Source organism: Thermobia domestica, chromosome 1 (assembly GCF_964235325.1).
Source record: "Thermobia domestica chromosome 1, izTheDome1.hap1.1, whole genome shotgun sequence".
Lineage (NCBI taxonomy): Eukaryota > Metazoa > Arthropoda > Insecta > Zygentoma > Lepismatidae > Thermobia > Thermobia domestica.
The window spans coordinates 28,098,346-28,121,406 of NC_137454.1; the positions used below are offsets into that span (position 1 = coordinate 28,098,346).

A 23,061-nucleotide genomic window follows, 5' to 3' on the forward strand; every position below is an offset into this window, starting at 1 on the left:
CCGGCTAAGTAAGTGGTACGATTACGACAGTTGATTGCCCTGTGCGTAACACATTCTTCAAGTGTTTTTCGTCTGTTCAATACAGCGACCACGAGAGGCTCTGCTGGTAAAACCTACCTAGTGTCAAGAATCGTCTGAGACCCCTACATCATTTCAGGATAAAAGAAATTGTATGGAAGTTTGAGTTAAGCAACACTGTCAAGTTGTAGCCTGGGTTGAGGCCTTAGTTCAGATCCGTGTGAAACGGGCTTTATGAAATAATTCTAGGGAACGCCATAAAAGACCAGGTGCGTCAGACATTTGCCCGATAGCTCGGCTGCAGTCCATCTCTGTACATAAAATTTCACGGAAAATCAAACACTTCTCTTCCTTACCAAAAGTAAGAGCGACAACCACACAGAGAACAGAAGATCTTGTGTCCATTATCCTAATTGTAGGTATAGTATCTGAAAGAATCATTTCAGTCAATTCCTTCTAACACAATTATGTTTCTTTTGACTCATTGAGAGAAAAGTACAGTCTACACAAACACACCTCCTTCCCCGCCCTTCTAACAGTAGGGAAAGTGGACGAACTGGGAATACTTCTTTATTTTCTCACTTGAGAGAAAGCATAAGTGACCTCAGTTTCACATGAAGGTCATTCTCTACCTGTAATTAGAAAAATGTAGAATCATGACCCTTGAAAGGTCTTGCTACCAGCATTTTGGCTAAGCCATATGTAATTACTAATAAATAACAGAAATTTATTTTCTTCAACGAAAATGTCACTTTTGTTAATGTTTTGATTCATTCCACCTATAACTTCAAGTTAACATCTGCATTATTATTATTATTATTATTATTATTATTATTATTATTAGTAGTAGTAGTAGTAGTAGTAGTAGTAGTAGTAGTAGTAGTAGTAGTAGTAGTAGTAGTAGTAGTAGTAGTAGTAGTAGTAGTAGTAGTAGTAGTAGTAGTAGTAGTAGTAGTAGTAGTAGTAGTAGTAGTAGTAGTAGTAGTAGTAGTAGTAGTAGTAGTAGTAGTAGTAGTAGTAGTAGTAGTAGTAGTAGTAGTAGTAGTAGTAGTAGTAGTAGTAGTAGTAGTAGTAGTAGTAGTAGTAGTAGTAGTAGTAGTAGTAGTAGTAGTAGTAGTAGTAGTAGCAGCAGCAGCTATTATCATCGTCCAGTACTAGTTTTGGCATTTGGTCACATTTCATTCCCTTGCATGGATGGGTGTAAAATTGCCAAAAATTCAAATTTGGAAGACTTTTGATCTAATGTCTCCACTTTAATGAAGTTTTTTTTCTTAATTACTATATGGAAGGGTATAGGAGCCGCTGCTTTGTCTTTCATAGGAGCCGTTGAATTGATTCCAAAATATAATGTGTTGCTATTTGTATATCTTAACGGATTTTGTTATATGGAGATCAATACTGAAACCGGAAGTAGTAATTTCCTACAACTTCCGGTCTTAGTAAAGAGATGCAAGTGAAGGTGGCACGTTTTTTTTCAGACGCTGAAACCATTCCAAAGAAAAAAAAATAACGCTTGTCGTTATCTCTCAGCGCTTTTGTCTATTTCGATCAACATTGAAACCGGAAGGACTGATTTAACCACGTCCGGTTTCAGTAGACGGTTAATACATGAGATGAAACCTATTCTTGGAACGCCGGAATCGATTCCAGAGAAGGGGGACAATGGCTCAGTGGTAGAATGCTTACCTCTGGTGGGTCCTTGGTTCTATCCTCGGCCAAGGAAGTTTGTGGTGGACAATATAGTGTCCGTGGGTTTTCTCGGCGTACTCCAATTTCCTTCCACATTATCATTCCATCAATCCTTCCAAGATTATTCATTTGCCGTAATCATTTGTCTCCTAAAGGGCATACTAAACGTAGGACGTTAAACTAAAAAAAATCATTTCATTTTCGATTCAAGAAAATCGCGATGGCTCAGTGGTGAAACGTTCACCTCTGGTGCGTTCCTGATTCGATCCCAGCTCTAGGGATGCGCACGAGACAAGATTTGAGGCTGTCTCGTCTCGAAAATGTGCTGAAAAAGCGATGTCTCGACTTGAAAAATGTATATTTCTCTATTAGAAGAGCTGTGTCTCGACTCGAATTTTGTCAGAAAAATTCTGTCTCGACTCGTCTCGTGCGCATCCCTACCCAGCTCGCTCCAAGTGGGTTTTGTGGTAGACAAAACACCGTGTTCGTGGTTTTGTTTTTTTGTTTCCTCCAACTTTAATCATTCCAATATTTCATTCATTTCTGATCATCACCGTCTCCTTTAGCCTAGCAGACATAACTATGGGACGTAAAACATAAAGATTTCATATTATTTTTTCCAGAAAATCGCTTCTCGATTATCTCTTACTGGATTTGCTCTGACACTTGTGACAGACGGACGGGCAGACTCATACATAGACATAGACATAGACATAGACATAGACAAGATTTCCAATACTTACGTCTAGCATAGTTTGGAAGTATAATAATAATATCCTACGTTCATCTCAGAGCTGTTCCAAATTAATTACGTTGGAAACGAGATAATTAAACATTTTTTTTTTTTTTTTTTAAATATCTACCATGGATCACATGGCGAGTAACAAATCAAGCTTTTGGAAGATCACTCTCGCTAGTTTTGAAGGTCGAAATTTCATTTTTATTTATTCAAGGGCAACAGTCGCTATCAAGAACACACAAGTTAACATAAATAACAAACATATGTAGTGTATCATGCAATCGAATCGCACGGAGAAAGCAGCTACTATACTTTTCCTTTCTATTAAATTCGCATACGCACTTACAATTACGTACGTATCCACAAAAGATAGACTTTCGAAAATGAAAAGAAAAGATTCACCACAAGACAAGAAGACTTTCTACTAAAAGAACTTTCCTCTAGCCGCTAACCACCAGGATCTTGCAACACTGATGATACATTCAACTATTAAACAGTCAGAGGCCCGTAATTTTCGTAGCTAAGGGCATAATTTTCCTTACTGATTATTAACCTTCATTTTCTCAACAAAACAGAAGAAGAGAAGAAACGGAAGATAAACAAATGGATTTTAGTCTTATCTTACGGTGTTTCTAAAGTCTTTCCGAAGGTCAAGGACCACAACTATAAAAATAACAAGAGCACAGGACAAAACATAAGCGAAAACAATACAAAATGAATGATTCTTTCCCACTATGCACAATCTTCTATATACATGAGCCCTCTCTGATGGTGAAGATTTCAGGGGGTGGCCTGGGAGAGAAATCTCCCAGGGCAAATGTTCAATCATGTTCTAAATAGCTTTATTTTAGCAGTAATACTTTCGCCCTATGTTTATTGAAAGTCCCTTCGAGCGAGTCCTGAAATCATCACTACTCTTCGCTGGTCTAGTGGCTAGCTCATGTGCCTTTGATGTAGGTGATTCCGGGTTTGTTTACCGGTGGGAGAGCATTAAAATTACAACACATTACAATGGTTTAGGCTCCACTTTACACTGTATGGGCCACGTCTTAAATAGCTTTGTTGCTGAAAACGAACGTTAAACTTAAATGTCGAAGTTCTTCTGTGTTCAAAATGTATCTAAGCAGTGGCGGATCCAGGGGGATCGGGGCAATCGCCTCCCCCCCGGAACAGGAAACTTTCTTATTTTATATAGATTATAAATAAAACCCATCGAAGAGTTTGGAGCTCTTAAAAGTAGCCCCAAGTAGGAGTATTAAAACCCACCGCCCCCCCAGAAGTCCGCCCTGGATCCGCCCCTGTATCTAAGTGGGTCTACAGGAGAAGGAGTACTTATATAAGTATATTAGCGTCAATTATCCGTTTCGCAGGGTTAAAATAAGAGAAATTAGTTAATATGTTCCGTTAGTCAGTCACTTTCTAATGTTACTGAAGCGCTCATTATCAATCATTTTTATGTATCTCCTCCTCCCCCTCCCCAAGTTGCGGCGCTGAATTTGGATTTAAACGGCATCGGAAGTATCACTGTTCATCTCAGCGACTCTGAAAACTATGGATTCGACACTAATATCGCTCATTTTCGATCATTTTTAAATATCTCTCCCGTCCCTCTCCCTAATTTGCACTGTCAAAGTGAAATTATAAAAAAAACTATCTCAGGTCAGAGTTTCATCTATGTTGAAATTTTGATGGAGATTGGTTGCGTGGTTCAATAGTTATTATTAAGTCATAAACAGTTTCATTGTCATAAATATAGATAGGTGTCCCCCCTCTTCACATGCGCTGTAAATGTACTGGAAATTTTTATTTAGTTTGGAATGGCGTAATAAGAGTAAGGATTATCCAAGTTTGCAGTTTTGTATTCGTATCTTTTAGATAATGCAAGTACAAATGGAATCTCTATGTAAATTGGTTAAGAAGCATCAACTCAAGTGAAAGCAATCTTCACAGCTGCACCACATTGTGTTATCACTCTCGGAAGTAAACGTAAATGGTGCTATTTCCATTATTTATTATCAACCATCATTCCTAATATCCATAGAAGCTTTAGCACTCAACCTTACGAAGAACGCCTACCATTTTCAGCCTTGGTACCAGTTCTGCATTAGTAAAACTAAAAACATGAGGGGGAATATTTAATGTTTAAATGGTGTTTCTGTTATCTACAACTATCCCTAATATCCACAAAAACTAGTTTGAACCCACTCCAAAAATATCTTATTCTTTTAAGTATATTTCATTGTTTTTAGGGATGCGTTCGAGTCGAGTCGAGACAGAATTTTCTTGACAAAATTCGAGTCGAGACACAGCTCTTCCAATAGAAAAATATATATATTTCGAATCGAGACATCACTTTTAAAGCACATTTTCGAGTCGAGACAGTCTCAAATCTTGTCTCGTGCGCATCCCTAATTGTTTTAATAACGGTTATTATAAATTTTTGAAAGAAATACTAACATTATCTTGCGCGGAAGAGTAAAAGTACCATTTTCTTTAAATACTATTTTAAGGTTTCAAATGAACTTTTTGGAGTATAAAAATAGGTAGAGTTGGACAATGATTCAACGCTCAGACGCCACGTTTGACAGACGCATAAAGTTTAATTTTGCTAACTGTTAACTTGTTTATTATCTTGTTTTGTAAAGTTGGTAGTGTTAAATTGCATTGTTTTTTGGATTTCTTTTGGGGAGGAACAGGAGTATTGAGACGCTTTTAGTGTACTACCAGGGATGTCATTTAGGGGGGCAGGAGGGGCATTTATCCCCCCCCCTGAGTTTGAGATTTATATAGATTTTATCAATAGGATAGTAGTAAGTCAGTGAAAAACGCGAAATTTTACTTATATCAAGGGGTCTTCCCCACCCAAGCCAAATCTGCTGTGTACTACACTTCAGTTCTTTATCATTGAACATTTATGACGTCTAATCCTAATTTTACTCATTCTTATAGTCAACACGATGTTGTCCAACATAAACTCATTTCAATGTTTATCTACATAATTGGCAACGCTTTTTACTTCTTCAGAATATGCCTTATTCTGTAGATACCAACACCGCACTGACCAGAATGTACGCAGCGAATTAAGCAACTTGTTAAGATCTAAACAGGCAGACATTTCCCTTCGATTTCTAAGGCACTAAAAAATGAAAACGAGATAAACGTCAAGGGTTTAGACAGGAAAGTGATTTATGTTCAAAATGATCGCCAATTACACAGAAAGTCAATCGCTGTGTCGAAACGCTTTTCTCATACAATCAGACGAAGGAACTATTTAATTGCAGTCATGCGAATAATATTAGCAAAAATCTTCAATGTTGGAAAATTGCTGATCGACGAAACATGTAGAGGAAGAAATCTTCTCAATTCTTTCCGTCAACTGCTTTGGGTGTAACCACAAAATTCAAGAATCTATGTCCTTCGTAACAAAGAGTCGATTTGGAGTGGAAATGTATCCAGGCAGTAGGAAGTAATTAAACTATACACAATAGTTCATGTTCTCGATAAGAATAAAATAAAGTTTTTAAAAAACTGTGACCATTTGAAAGAAAATGCCAAAAACCGTTAACTTCATATCACTTTCTTAATAGTAACTAGGCCAAAACTAGTATCGCCTGCTTCCTGGAATTACATCGAAGAAAGGGTTATGTGCGTTCATGACAAATTAAGCATCTCCTACTTAAAAAAAAAAAAAAAGATAAAACGCAACTGCGGTAGTACAGTTGACCTTTCTAAAACTCATGTTAGTTATTTTATTCTGACTGTACACGTACCACACAGAGGTATGCGCAGATATAAAATATCGCATCCACATCTATACCACATCCACACCATCCCCAGATAACAAATATAGTATACAACTTCTTTGTTCTATGATAATTATGAACAAATATATATACAACTTCTTTGTTCTATGATAATTATGAACAAATATGGTATACAACTTCTTTGTTCTATGATAATTATGAACAAATATGGTATACAACTTCTTTGTTCTATGATAATTATGAACAAATATAGTATACAACTTCTTTGTTCTATGATAATCATGTACAAATATAATATACAACTTCTTTGTTCTATGTTAATTATGATTTCAAAAATATTTTCTAACAGAACAATTTGTGAGTACCTCCTTTATAATTTTGTGAATCCTATTATGTAATATCAAAGCATTCAAAGTAAAAATAATAATAATAATAATAATAATAATAATAATAATAATAATAATAATAAATGCAATATTTTCCCATTGTAAGAATGGAAAACATACGTAGTTACTTAAGATACCCCTCAAATGCAGAGTCCAGGCAATATAAGTTGGTAATGCCGTACTTGTCAATTAATTTTAGGGCAAATCGCTACTTTTTATAAAGTATGGGTGTCTTTTATTATTCAGAACACCAAAGTAAAGGAAATAAAAGAAAGAAGTATAAAGCACCTGACACAAACTCAAATGAAATCACGTTAACAACTTCACAATAACCACTACTGATCCTATGCATTGTTGAAGCAAGAGATCTTCCCTTTTTCCCCTCTCACTAATTTCAACCCAGAATTGTACAATTAAGTGTCTAATGTCAAGCAAAACACATGTTTTACACAAAACGGAGTATTGTTATGAAGTTCTCAAGGAAATACTTCAATTACAAACGAGGTGGGGATCGGGCAGGAATTCACTCTCATTATTGATCCATTTCAGGTTCATCAGTAATAAACCGATTGATTTTATTTGACGCAATCTATGGTAAAATATACCTTTCAAACCATAGTGTATTTGTGTGTATTGATTGGGTTGGGATGGGGGTTACTACTCATTTTTGTCTGACTTCAACAGCAAACATTGGGGATTATCTTAAAGCTTAAATAAACATACACACATATTGTATTAAAACGAAATAACTTATTACGTAGTAAATTGTGGAAGACACGGAGGGGGCGGGGAGGTAGGGAAATGTTTATTCTCGCGTTATCGATTGATTTTAAATTCAAGTAGTGGAAATGATTGTCAGGCCTCAAAATATACGCCATATTGCATCAAAATCTGTTTTTTAATGAGAGTTATCATCGAACATATTTCTTAAAATTGAAGGGGGTATCACTCTACATCAGGGGTGGTGGTGCGTAAATTCACTCCTGACTCCTGCCAGTTTCAGTAGTAAACACTAAAGACTGTCGTAAATCCTCAAAGAAAATGTCAATACATTCTAAGAAAAATCGAATATTTTTAAGGAAAATTATCGTGCAACTTTTTTTTTTTTTTTAATCGGAAAGAAGTGTTAATCCACCCTTTGCTTTTTTGTAATATTAGATTAATCCAGAGTAGATAATACGGAAGACTCAAAACATATTATATACTGCATCAAAATGAAACACCTTTTTAAAATAAAATTTCCATAGAACATTTTTCTTAAATTTGAGGGCAGGGGAGAATTCACCCTTTCATTATTGGCAGATTTCAACGCCAAGCTTGGGAATCATATAAGTTCTCTAAAAAGAACTTTAGAATATGTTTTATTCAATAAAATAATTTTTACCTAGAGTAACCACAAAATTGTATTGAATCAACTGTTTAAACTTGCAATATGGAATCAATTTTATCCCCTTTGATCTCCTTATTCCTCATGGATTGCAACCCCAAACCACAAGGTTATTTCTGCATGCTGAAGAAAGGCACATACCAAGTTTCATTAAAATCAGGTAAGTTTCACGAGAGTCATCGTGGAACAGACGAACAGATTCACGAATGTAAATCGAGTCGAATAGTAGAAGCTTCGCTAACGCTCGCTTCAATTAAAGAGCTTTGAAAGCAAATCCAACGAAACACGATTTTGTTCGTACTCGTGCCCCAAAACGATATCATACTTTAATACAAGCCACTAATACTGTTTAGAAGAATACATCACGAATATTCGCAAGAGTTTCAGCCATATGGACCTCTAGGTTTCATCGACCTCACGTTCGGCGCGGAAGACCCGAGTTAAATTCCTGGTGCGAGTTGATGAGGTTTAGACACCACGACACACGGTGCCAATTGAGACTAATATACAAATGGTCTCAAATGTAAGAAATCCGTTCGTGTTGTAGCTTCTAATACAATACATTTGCCTGAGGTGATAAATTATGATGTGCTTTTAAAAGCTTTCACGGTTTCAAGAAAGTCCAAGAAATATAGTGTTACTTAATGTTTCTTGTCTATGTATCACATGTACAAAAACCTAATTAACAGAGAACATGCTTTAAACATTGATATATATATATATATATATATATATATATATATATATATATATATATATATATATATATATATATATATATATATATATATATAGATAGATAGATAGATAGATAGATAGATATAGATATATAGATATAGATATATATAGATATACAGTAAAACCTGTCTTTAGCTCAATCGAACGGGACTCGCAAAAAATTCAGTTAAAGATAAGTTTGGTTAACGAAGCTAGACCTATGCAAAAAGAAATGGATTCATATCATTGATAGATAAATGTTGTACTATCTTAATAAATTTCCAGTATTTATTTCTAAGAGTTAATACACGCAAAATTTACAATGAAAAGAAAAAGTACTGTACAAACGTTAACTTAATTTTTTCAATAGTCAAGGAGGGTTTTATGTACACATCGCTGCTTGTCTGCTGAACTTTGCACTAAGACTTTAATCTGAGAAACCACATTAAGCATATCAGTGTCATTTCGACATAAAGCAAATTTTGCAGTTCCTTTAAACTTTTGTGACAGAATCTTGATAAGTCTTTAGCCTACACTTTTCTTCCAACTCAATGGCATATTTCTCTTCTTCCTTCACTTCCTCTTCTCCTTTCAGAATTGTCGTATAGTTCTCAATTAAATCATGTACATCGGTTGTATGTTTCGGTTTGCGCATCACTGTCTGTTTTGCTAAAAATAATTTTAACCTCTCATAGGGTTCTAAACACTTTCTAAATGCTGCACTCTAAAACTTGATTTTTTTTTTTTTTTTTTTCGTTAAAAGGCTTATTTTGATTTCCGTTGTCCGCGTAATACAGTTCCCGTTTAATGAAGGGAATTTAACACGATTTTCGCCATTAAATTCATGGGACCGTGAAATATTTCCGTTCAACACAAATTTCCGTTTAATAAAGGGCCTGTGGGATCCTTATTTCCTCTTACTTCTTAATGTAAAGTTATACTTTGTTCGTGTTTCGTAAATCAACATCTAATTAACGATCATATAATATGCATTACTCCTTTTCTCCCCAGAATTCAAAGTATTTAACTTTCCTTTGAAAAAACCGAAACACAACAAAAGACAAGTTGTGCTTAGGGATTGATTTTAATCCAATTTTTAGTTGAGCGAGAAAGTAATTGTAGAGGGTCCTATCGTTTTATTAAATAAATAAAGGAAAGTGAAATAAATATAGGAGACAAGAATTAAAAAAAAAAAAAAAAAACTTTCACGCGTCCTGATTTCATTATCACCTTTTCAATCACAAATTGTTGCTTCTTGAGCTAACGAGGCACCTAATGTATGTAAATATTAAAAAAAAAAAAAAAAAAAAAAACTATATCAGATTATATTTATTTTTTTAACTCGTTGAATTGTCTAATAACTATTCTATAGTTAATTGTAGTTAATTCCTTGTTTTCAATTAAAAATTCTAAGGTTTCTCTTTCCACAGTACTTTTGGAACAGACAAAAGAGGAGCAACTTCATGAGGTTGGTCCTCACGGAATTAAACTTTAAACTGATTCATTCTTAATGTCCATGTACAAAATTGTTAAGTCAAAAAGGACTGACTTAACAATTACGGTTGACGAATAGTGAACTGGAGTGACTGAAGTTAAGAGGCTTGCAAAATCTAAGATATATATATATATATATATATATATATATATATATATATATATATACACTTTACATCTTGGATATAAGAATATCATTCTTATATCTGAGATACATGTGACTAATTCGTAACATATTGCTAGTTACTGTATATATTATGGCCACCTTTTATATCCCTGACCCAAGTATCATTTCATAGACAGGCTACAAGATTTTTTTCATATGCTGAACACAAATATCTAATTTTTATATACCAGATATAAAGATATTTTAGAAATAAATGCAGAGAAAACTAAGTACATAGAAATTCGCCGGGATCGTAATACTGCAAATTACTATAACACTTTCGACAAAGTGGGTACTTTCAAATGGACGGACTCAGGGTAAAAGATAACAAGTCATTTTTATTCATTTTTCAGGAGAGTCATCTTATTCCCTTTTACCCAGTGTGGATTCCATTTAGTTTAATTATTCCCTTTTGCACGTCCCTTGTACTTGTTTTTGATCACGTTTTTTTTTCATAGGGCTTTTCATACAAAAAAGCGCCATTTAAAATACATGTGTTAAAAACCGAAAATTATAAAAAAGTGACTTGTTACCTTTTACTCTGAGTCCGTCCAATCTAGGATCAATATTAACAGACCAAAAAAAATATCCACGAAGAAATTAAATGTCAACAAAAAGAAGGGAATTCGTCTTATTATTCAGTTCGAAATCTTTTATCGTCGCGAATTCTGTCGATGAAATTGAAGCTTAAAATATATAAAACGATAACATGCCTGTTGTACTGTATGGTTGCGAAAAATGGTCGCTTACTCTGAGAGAACGTAGACTGAAAGTACTCGTATTCGAGAACAAGATCCTTAGACGAATATTCGGACCCAAGAGAAATGGGAATGGGGAATGACGGAAACTTCATAACGAGAAACTGCATAATTTATACTGTTTATCAAACATTGTTGGGGTCAAGGAGGCTTAGGTGGGCACGTCATGTAGCCAGAATGGGAGATAATAAGAACCTGTCAAAGTTTTAACTGAAAGTTAAATCGGAAAACGACCATTAGGAAGACCCAGAGGCAGATGGGAGGACAGTATTATGATGGATCTCGTAGAAATAGTAATACAAAGTAGAAACTGGATCCAGTTGGTTAAGGATATAAGTCAATGAAGAGTTTTAGTGAACGCGGTACTGAACCTCTGGGTTCCATAGGCCATCGAGTTAGGATACAAAGATATAATTTTATAAGTCGGATACAATGATACCATTTTTACATGCCAAATACAAGAATATTGGCTCTTCCCTGTTGGTATAATGGCTAACGCGCGAAAATTCAGTGTATCTGATTCGATATACGGTGTGGAAGCATTGAACGCATTAAGGTGCTATGGATTCCACCTTAAAAGAGACGTTAAAATTCAAGAAACAAACAACACAAATATAGGGATATCATTTCAATGCTGAACATAAGGATATTAACGCCGAATACAAGAGTATATAAAATTATGAATCCTTAGTTGTATCATTACTTTTGATGAACTGTTGAACCCCGCAGAATATATTGATTTCAAAGAATATTCATTGCAGAAAAATAGTTTTGTTGCAGTCTTGTGTTGCTAAACTTCGAGTAATTCCATTTTCCCATATTCAATCCTTATATTCTTTGGATAATCTAAAATCTATTCGAATAAATCGTACAACTATTCGAATAAATGAAAATTCTCCCACCTAATTATTCGAATAGCGAATAACAGCTAGAATAATTAGTTAAGGAATGAATAACTATTTGTATAAACGAATAGCTTTCCAAATAACTATTCAAAGAATGAGTAACTATTTAAATAAACGAACAACTCAGAGAATGAATAACTTGACGAATAACCAAATAATAGTTCGAATAGCTATTTAAAAATAATTATTTGAATAAACTAATAACTCAGAGAATGAATAACTACACAAATAACGAAATAATAGTTCAAATAACTATTTAAAGAATAACTATTTAAATAAACGAATAACTCAGAGAGTGAATAACTACAGGAATAACCTAATAACAGTTCGAGTAACTCAGAGAATGAATAACTACACGATTAACCGAATAATACTCCGAATAACTATTTAAATAAACGAACAAGTTCTTATAGAACGAATAATTACTTGAATAAACAAATAATAGTGCGAATAATGATTTAAAGAATGAATAACTATTTAAATAGACGAATAAGTTATCAAATCATTATTCAAAGAATGAATAACTACTGGAATAACTATTCGAATAAATAAAAAGCTGTTTGATTAATTACGTAAATAATGAATAATCACTTGAATAAATTAATAATTTTTTGAATAAAGAATAAATAATAATTATCTGAATAAACGAATACCTTTTCGATTGAATTACTCTACTCGAATAAACGAATAATAGTTAAAATAATTATTCAAGAAATGACTAGATACTTGAATAAACGAATAACTAGTCAAAGAATGCTTAACTATTGGATTAATCGAATAATTAACTGTTCGAGTTGAGTTGATTTTAGTTTAGCGCCTATTTCAGCAGCGAGGCTATATGAGACGTGGACCTACTGATTAACGTGGAATCCGAACCACATGAGCTCCTGCCGGGAATCGAACCCGGGTCTCCCACGCCAATTAACTATTCGAATAATAAAAGAACGAATAACCATGTAAAGAATGAAAAATATTGAGACCAATAACTATTTAAAGAATGAATAACTCCGAATAATCATTCCTATAACAAGTAGCGATGAATATCGAATATACAGATAAAGCTTCCTCGTGGCTAAGCGGTACGCGCCTTTGGCGTGAGAGAGACCTAGATTCGATTTCCAGCGAAAGCTCATATGGTTCGGATCCCCGTGTAGGTCCACGTCTCATATAGCCTCGCTGCTGAAAGGGGCGCTGAACTCAAAATCACATCACATCAAATTTAATATACGAATAACGGAAGGAAAATTGAGTTCCGTAAAACAGAACACAGTTTATGAACTTGGACATGTTTCAATTTGTTTTTACCAATTATGGAAGTCAGTTATAGTCAATTGTTATGGTAAAACAATGTAATTAGTACTTAATCACTGAGATTCCTTATGGCTGTATGGATAGCGTACACAGCTTTGGCGCAGGAAACCGGAGTTCGACTTCCGGTGGGAGTTCATGTGTTCCAATCCCACGATAAGCTGTAGGTCTACATCTCACATAACCTCATTGCTGAAAGTGAGGTTAAACTTTATTCAACCAATTTATATAAATTTGAATGTTTGTTTGTTCAACAAACAAATCATATAGTATACTTCTAGATGTGACACTTGTATATAACTATAGAGAAGAGATTGTAAGCTGTTTATATTTTTCTTCCCAGGTATTTGGTTCTGATTAAGAATGTATATACCAGTATAAAATCATTACATACTCCTGAGTTTTAGATAAAATCCATTCTTAGTGCCTTGAAGAAAAATATTTTATAAGAGATGCTGCATTCTTCGGTTCAGGTTTGCTTTAAGAGGTCAATTATTATGTCTATAAATACAGCGTTTCCTGTACAAATTTTGAGAGATGTTAAGTTATTAAGAATTTTACCTGCGCAACGCCAGATATTTCAGCTGCTAGTAATTTAAACAACTGTATAAAACATTCGATTATCGTAGCCGCTACTTAATGTTGCACATCTTTATATATCTATCTATCTAAATTATTATTATTATTATTATTATTATTATTATTATTATTATTATTATTATTATTATTATTATTATTATTATTATTATTATTATGTGTTTTATATACACATGTTATATGGCTGATATTCTTCCTACTCTTAAGAGTAATGATCAGACATGAAATTTACGTCGATTTCTCTAGAGCCTTTGATAAGCTACCACATGACGTTTTAATTTATAAATGAAAATCTTATGAACTTTCCATTTTATTTATTGCCTAGTTAGTATCAATACTTGTCCCAAACAAAGTTTGTTGTTAGGTAGAAAGGTAGTCTTTCTGATGTATACATTTACTTCGGTGTTCCGCAAGGATCAAATCTCGGACCACTTCTATTCCTTATGTTTATTAATGATATAACTGAAACTTTGAATTGTAAATGTTTGATGTATGCAGATGACCTCAAAATCTATAAAACCATTGTACATTTGGATGACTCTTTGAAGCTTCAAAATAATATTAATGAAAATACTACTTTGGTCTAAAAGTAATGTATTACCTTTAAATTGTAATAAAACCTATTCAATGAGTATTACGAATAAAACAAATCCAATTAACTTTACTTATAATATAAATGATACTCCAGTTATAATTGTAGATACTACTAAAGATTTAGTTATTGTGTTTGACAGGAAATTGCTTTCCAAACATCTTGAGAATATAACCTCTAAAGCGAGAAGGAATCTTGGCATTCTGAAATGGATATCCAGAGATTTTAACTCTTTCAAAACCTGCCATATTCTTTATTACTCCAATGTTAGAAGCCATCTGGAATATTGTTCAATTACATGGAATAGAAGTACTTATTATATATCTAGTACTTAGGAGACGATTCAAAATCTTTTCCTTGCTTGGTTACGCTGAAAGTTTAAGTGTTATAAAGTTATGTCCTTGGATGAAGTTAAGTTATCGTTGGGAATGTTAAGGTTGTCTGAAAGAAGGATTATTCTGGATCTTAAAATGTTGCATTCAATTCTCCACGGTAACTTGAATTTATTATCAATGATAACATTGTATGCAGCTAGTTATCATATAAGAAATCCGGAAACTTTTAAACATATCCACTTCCTCAATGATGCACCCTTGTATAAAATCTTATCAGTAGCCAATGATTTTGCCAGTGTTATTGATATTTTCGAATATAATGTTATCATTATTCAAAGACAGTTGTATAATCATTTCATAATCAGCTGTGTGTTTTACTTTTCTTATATATGAGTGTGTTTGTTGTGTTTGTTTCATGTATGTTTTTTTGTATTGTTTTCTCTCCTGTGCATACATGTATCATTTGTACCTTATTTTATATTATGTTTATTTTTATTACTTGCATGTTTTATTTTTATTATATGGAGATTGTAAGTGGGCAGATCAGTCTGTAATTTCCTGTATGTAATAATAATAATAATAATAATAATAATAATAATAATAATAATAATAATAATAATAATAATAATAATTATTATTATTATTATTATTATTATTATTATTATTATTATTATTATTATTATTATTATTATTATTATTATTATTGTCAGGCTCACACGAGTATACCTGTTTCACTCAACCATGATGCATCAATATATTGTTTTGTTGACGTTTTTTAGTGTGTTATCACTTAACAGAATACACATTTCTTGAATGACTACGTGATGGTTTTGAAAAAAAATAATTCACACTAAATTGTTTTTTGTATACACATTTTCTTTCAGTTCCCTGATAAAAACACAACAATAAATGAAATCTAAGTGTAAGTCCCACATTTATATTTTGCAAAGAAACTGTCAATAAATAAAAGGAACTGAATGATAATATCATAAATTGCAGAATGAAGAACATGGGAAGAAACGGTACCAACAAAGGGGGGGGGGGAGGAATAGTTGAGCCAGATCAGCCCTTGCCTATACCATTTTATCATAGCACCATACACCTATTCTGAACAATACTAAATAATAATAACAAAAGTTTATATTGATATATAGCAAAATTCGAAATACGAAGTAAACATTTGGTTTAGATGATTGATGATCAAGAGAAAAGTCTGAAATTAAAACATCCTACACTTGGAATCGAACCTCCGTGCTTGAAGCTGAAACATTCTAGCATTCACCTAAACCAGTGGTCGAGAAAATCTGGTTTCCATGTCGGCATGGCAAGTGGATATACTTCTGGGGTTTACGTATCAAATTGGATTTGAATTATGACGCCTGGTTTTCAGCTCAGGTGCCTAGCTTAGAACAAAATTTTTCAACCATTGATCCAAACTATGATCGATATTTGGGGGAATGTTTACTTACCGGTAACGCAATTCCAAAAATATAAATGTCTCGTCTCGTGAGACACAACGAAACATAACGTAAGCTAACCGAACGAATTGGTTAAGAACAAAATTACAGCGAACTCTTTCCCTGAAATTATAGCGTACTGGAACTATTGTAAAACAAGTGATATAAATATTATATCGGTGCGATAATAAGCAATCTACGAGGTACTCACGCTTTCGTTGGAAAGATGTTCTCATATAACAAGTTGATTTTGCTTCTAGATCGCCATGTCCTCCAACAATTTATTCGTGAGTTTGCACTAAACAGATGTCCAAACTTTCCTGCGATACCTGTAGATTACTGCAAACAATAACATTTTCGTAGGCGGGGAGCAATGTTTGCCACTGAGATAATTAGTGCCTCCATTAATTTTTGGAGATCTTGAATTGAGGCGTGTATGTGAACTGGACTGAATTTAATTGATAAGATTTTGTATCCAGTCTAAATGCACTCACTGTCCTGGATTCACTTCGGTAGCTTTTCCAAAGAAAAATATCTTCTTGCAAGCAAACATATTTGAAATTTATTTGTGTGGGAACGCAAGATCTGTTTCTCCAACATATTTACACTTTGTACACATACACACACAAACACATACAAGCACAAGCACATCACATACATGGACATTGCTCGGGGCTAAAAATGATGCCAATAGAACGGAAGTAGTAATTCGACTGCAAGAAACATCGAAGTTCTTCCATTATCCTACGTAGTAAATGTGAAAATAATTTAAAATATTTTTTTGCTACAGTTTCCGTGCTTCAATAATTCTTTCGGTTCTTCTCTTGTAATAAGGACAATAATCATTGGCTGGAACTGCTTTGTTCTAACAAGCCATGACACTTTTATTTTTTATCACTTATCACAAAGAACAGCAAACCATTGTGTTGTGTACACAAAATACCATGTCATATGGACACAGTTAAATAAAAGTCACCACTACGTGACGCTTAAAAAAAAATCTGGCGATGTTATGTAGCTACTGCTACAACTATATTATAATTATAACATTTTGCTTATCTGCTTAGAAAACACCAACAGTTAGTGCTGCTTTAATTATAGACGATAAGATCTGTGAGATTACAAATTCAAACAAAATTTTGAGATCACATTAATTGATGTCAAAACAACAATACAAAATATTAAAAGAAAATACAAGGTATGAATGTCATTTTGTTTTTCTTTTTTTTTTTTAAATATCTAGAAATGAAAACAATAGAGTGGACTGCCCTCAGAGACATGAAAATCCAGTCCTACCCTTGATTTTTTTTTTCAAATTTATCACTTTATCTGTTAATTACGAAGGCTAATTGTTTTAGTCGATATACCCTAATTATCAAGTACTTTCCGAAAATAGTAAGGAAAAAAACAAACCACTAATGATTAGTTAAAATTCGCCAGGTCTTAATTTGATTATGTACGCGTGCAGATTAAGCAGGTGGACGCCACCATATAAAGATATGTTTTTCAAATTTAAATGTGGGAGACCACAAAAAATTAATTTCAGAATCATTCATTTTCGTTAATCGCCCGTTTCCTTTAGTCTAAGGTAAACAGTATATCCTTGAACTTAAAAAAAAAAAAAAGTTTAATAAAAATAAATAAATAAATGAAATACAAACTCTTCATTTTGTTGCTGACTGTATTAATTTATTTAACCCGTAAATCTTCAAAATCTTCGTACTTAACTTCTAATCTACACAGGGTTGCCAGCCATCCGGTATTTTACCGGACAGTTCGGTTTTTTACATCCTTGTCCGATACAACCTCAAAACCGGACGTTAAATGTTCGGTAATTTTTCCTCTTACTAGTCCTATTCTTTGTTCAATTCATATTATTTTGGAGTGATGAAAAATTTGTTTGTCAATGAACATGGTTATAATAGAGCTTATAATTCGCTTTGATATCGACCTGCCGTACGCAGAACTTGCTGGAGTTGAAAGCAGGAAAATTTACAGAACTTATCAAAACTGTTAAAGGTCAACAACAGTAAATTTTCAAGAGTGCAGCTAGCAGTGCTTCATCGTCAGCTACATCTTCCAATTAAGTAAGGCAAGCAGATCCTGTAAAAGTAGATATTATGAGACATTACCAATCTCAGCGAAGCTGGTAACACATTTTTCAAGTATATTTTGTGCATGCCAGAATTATATTGCTAATTATATTTGCTTTTCCGTTTTAAATAAGATGTATTATTGATGGTAGACAACAAAAATTATATGTCGCGACTCAACCAAAACTAGAATAAGTTTAATAAATGCTTCAAAAGTAATTAAAGTTATTAAATTCGAACTCCGAATCGCATAATTTTATGTGAAATAAGCACTTTCAGGTTGTTCGCATTTTTGACGAGCGATGATGTCTCAACCTTAAGATTTGATGGAAGTGTTCGATGTTCCGCCCCACGGAGTTGTTCGATGTTCCCCCCACGGGGGTGTTCGATGTTCCCCCCCACGGAGTTGTTCGATGTTCCCCCCACGGGGGTGTTCGATGTTCCCCCACGGGGGTGTTCAATGTTCCACTCACGGGGATGTTCGATGTCTCCCCCACGGGGGTGTACGATGTTCCCCCCCACAGGGGTGTTCGATGTTCCCTCCCACGGAGTTGTTCGATGTTCCCCCCACGGGGGTGTTCGATGTTCCCCCACGCGGTTGTTCGATGTCTCCCCCACGGAGGTATTCGATGTCTCCCCCACGGGGGTGTACGATGTTCCCTCCCACGGGGGTGTTCGATGTTCTCCCCCACAGAGGTGTTCGATGTTTCCATTTTCAGAAGTTGGCAACCCTAAGTCTACACCGCTTCTTAATGAAGTAATTCAAAGGTGAAACACACACAAATAATGTTTCTTATAAAAGTGAACAGCAGCAATGGTTGTTTATGGTAATCTCATTGGATTAAGATGACAAAGTAATAACGTGCTTTACATGAGGTTTCGTTTAATATATGTCTGAAAGTTTAAACAAAAGAATCTAATCTAATCGTATTTTAATCTAAATTCACTGTGGTAACGAATTGAAAGGTAAAAACAGATATTGGACAATAAGTGTATACCGCCAAAGATGATTTATCAAATAATTGTTGACATTTTGTCTCTCCCGGACGGGTGATCCGTCAAATAGTTGTTGAGATTTTGTCTCTCCCGGACGGGTGATCTGTCAACCTACTTGTTGAGATTTTGTCTCGGACGGACACACAAACAAATTAAATATAAATAAAGGGATTTTTAGCAAAACAAACTCCTTAAAAAATGGCTTGAGGTTGCAGCTGCAAAGAATGTTGATTGTATCTAAGGTAAAGCATATTTAGAACATTTACAGTAGAGTCTCGAAAACTCGGGCAAATGTGGATCGAAGGGTGGACGAGTTTGTGAAAATGCCGGGTTATCGGGAATGGGATTAAGGAAGAATAAGTACGAGTGTTCTCTCAGAAAATACAGTACTGAACTTGAATGTATTAATTGCTTGAGGATCAACGGAGAATAAACTGCCCAAAAACCCTTAAACAAAGGAAAAGTACGTACTTTCCCACATAGCACAAGTACGTCCACGGGATGTCCGAGACTGAGCCCGCAACGGACGACGGGACATCCCGGGATATCCGAATGTGTTCCCGGGACATCCACAGGATATCCGCGGGAGATCCAGATGTCCGCTAATATCCCGGGATACGGGATATTCAACGAGACCACGAAGGGACATCTATTTTGTTTTCCCTCGGACCTCCTGTCCCATCTGGGACGTCCCATGGACATCCTACATGGGAATCCTTCAGCACGTCCCATGCAGGACGTCCATGGGATGTCTTCTCATTGTCTCGATAATCCCGGGAACCGAGTGGGATGATTGGGATCAAAATGGGACATCCTAGGGACGTAGTGTGCTATGTGGGTTATGAAGTCATAGAGCCTTTACCATAGGTCTACATGAAAATGAAAATTAATGAATACACACTGTATAGTAATTTACCTGGCAAGACAGATCTCAGAAAAATACCCAGCAATGACCTTGACCGGGTCTGCGCGCGGCCCCGCGCGGTTTTTTTTTTCACCTGCCAGAGTGCGGCAGAGTTCTCCGGGCTGTCAAGTCTTAGGGGCTGTACTGTATATGTTTTAAAATATTTTATCTATAAATAAGTGAGATAACAATATAGCGAAAAGCGATACATATGTGTATTTTTTTATGGTGGACGTATCTACTGTATATAAATCGCAGAATTTTTCGTGATTAGATTTCACAGCAAGATTGTAATTTCTTTCTATAAAAGAAACTTACTTCACAAAACGACGATTTCTGTGTTATTGTTTTACTATACTATAATTATAAACAGGTATAAAGATCTGAAATTCTAACACTGTGACTAAAACTGAATACATTCAGGTAAGTGAAATATGCATAGTCGTTTGAATTTTTATTTGTATTTTCCTGTCCAAGACTGAACTTTTATTGTTGTCCTAACAGTATTTATTACATTTTTAAAACACACAACGCATTGGTTACGAACTTTGATTGTGCATAACTTAGGAACCAAAATCCTATATACCATAATACTAGAATTTTACACACTTATCTGGCAGGTCAAGGTTTACCACTAGTGTTTCTTCCAGACATGTTTTTTATTGGGGGGGGGGGGGGCACTGCCCCCCGGAGCTCTGACAGTGCCCTCCCGGAGGAGGCCAAAATAATACGTCTAAAATATAATAGTAAATAAAATAGTACCAGCAGTGCCCCCCGGAACATTTTGTCTGAAAGAACGACTGTTTACCACCATGGCCAGTTTGAGTAAGATCTAATGAGTTCGGTGGTGTATACCTTTTTGTTGTCGAACATATAACTTAAAATTGGGCCGCTCATAGCTCGGGAACCGAAATACCTCCACAATATAGTATTTCGCACCCTTAAATAGCAGTTCAGAATTAGGATTTAGAATTAGATTTCTGCGCTTTCGGCGTCTGTGGCAGGTGTGTGCTAATTAAAACAGAGGGTGGACCATCACAAAGGACATACTGGTGTCGAGGGCCGTGCGAGATAATGTATAACGTAACATTCTCACAAGAATATATTCAATGCAAACTTGTTCATCGTACAGTAACACCACAGCAGGAACAGAAAAACTGCTATAACGTTAGTCAAAATATTTACTTACTAAAGAAACAGATAAAAATCTATTAGTATCTTACAGGGAAACTTGATCCTTCATGTTTTTAGCTAGCCTCTCAGTGTTTGGTAGTAAATTGGATGTTCCAACGCGAAGGAGATTTTTAGGGTGGACATCAGTTATCTAGGAAAAGAAATCAATTCAGGTTACGAGATTACATAAGAAATGCATTCCCAATAACAGATCAGACGGGCCAAATAAAAAGGTTCAGGGGGCCGCAACGGGCCCGAGGGCTGGCTGTTGCACATGGCTGGTCTATGGCCATGTTAGCTTGTCACGTATGTGGGATGCCGTCTCTCGGCAATCACACTATCCCAGGAAAGGGAAGAAAGAAAGGAATGGGGAGTGAAAGAAGCTGCCTGGGACCTATATGTTAGGTACCATCCCGGCATTTACCTAGTGTGAATGAGGAAAACGCAGGAAAAAGTTCACTCAGATTGGATGACCTGAAAAGGCTTATACACTCTTTCGACTGAGTTTCCCCACCAGAAATCGAACCCAGGACCGCTTGCATCAAAGACGAGAGTGTTAGCGACTACGCTACGCGGGGCCACCATACAGCAGTTCAAAAGCTACTGACACTTCAAATTTGATTCCGATCGGATGAGTTCGGGGTATGACTTTATATTTTCAAAAAATATGACTCAAAATTTAACAGCAGTTCAAGGTCAACCACCATGCCAAGTTCGATCCCGATCGGATAAGTTCGGTTGAACTCGTACGATTGTATAGTGTCCTTTGTTTTTTTCAGAAAGTAAACATAAATGAAGGGCAAAAAGAACATTAAACACATGTATAACTTAATGGAATGCATTAAATCTACTTAGTTTTGTGTGTGAAAATTGATTTTGCTATGTCTTGTCCTTGAGAAAGGTCATTGAAGACCAACTGCGGGGAAGGAGGTTCCTGTACTTCAGTGAATCGATCTAACGTCAGCAAGTTTCCCGAGCTGGGAGCCAGAAGAGGTAAATATTGTCAAACATTTTCTAATAATCTCATTAGCTACCGGGTAAAAGATGGGTATTTCAATCAGTCTAGAATGATCAAGTTGAAGAATCCCATGAAAGCCTTGGCGATTCCTTCCTCCTGGTCACTGAAGCCAAGTGACCTAGTTGCTCACGCTTCTAATGAGCCTTCTTCCGTTTACAAACGGATACAGATGGAATGAATGAATGAAATAAACAGTAAACATATGAATAGACAAAATGCTGTCCTATTAAGCAATTGTTGTGTACCACTAGTCATCGTTGCGTAACAACATTAAGTAACTATGTATTAGTATTAGTGGCACTTATGGGAGTAGATTTGAATCACCACTGAGCGTAACTGGAGCGATAATTATGGAGTGCAGTGGACATTGTGCAGAAAAAAATAAACATATGGAATACGACGAGAATTTTTAACATTAAAATGTTTCTTATAGAATCGTTTTTTAAGTTAAAAAAAATGTGAATTTGTAATGTGACATTCGATATACAGAGTGTTTCAAAACAACACCGACAACGATTGGGAGGTGATTCCTGAAACCAAGATAAGACAAAAAGTATAGACCAAC

At 34.9% G+C, this 23,061-nt stretch overlaps 1 protein-coding gene across 6 annotated transcripts in view; it reads right to left on the minus strand.

The window, feature by feature from the left end:
- Positions 1–23,061, minus strand: part of LOC145683980 (myosin-IIIb-like) — a 569,781-nt gene that overhangs the window by 154,557 nt on the left and 392,163 nt on the right. Inside the window, exon 1 of one of the 6 annotated variants that reach the window (XM_081755772.1) lies at positions 16,524–16,814. The exons of the other annotated variants lie outside the window; for them this stretch is intronic. The gene's annotated coding sequence lies outside the window, so the exon portion shown is untranslated. Of the gene's footprint in view, positions 1–16,523; positions 16,815–23,061 lie in introns of those variants that run through there. 6 annotated transcript variants of the gene reach the window in all.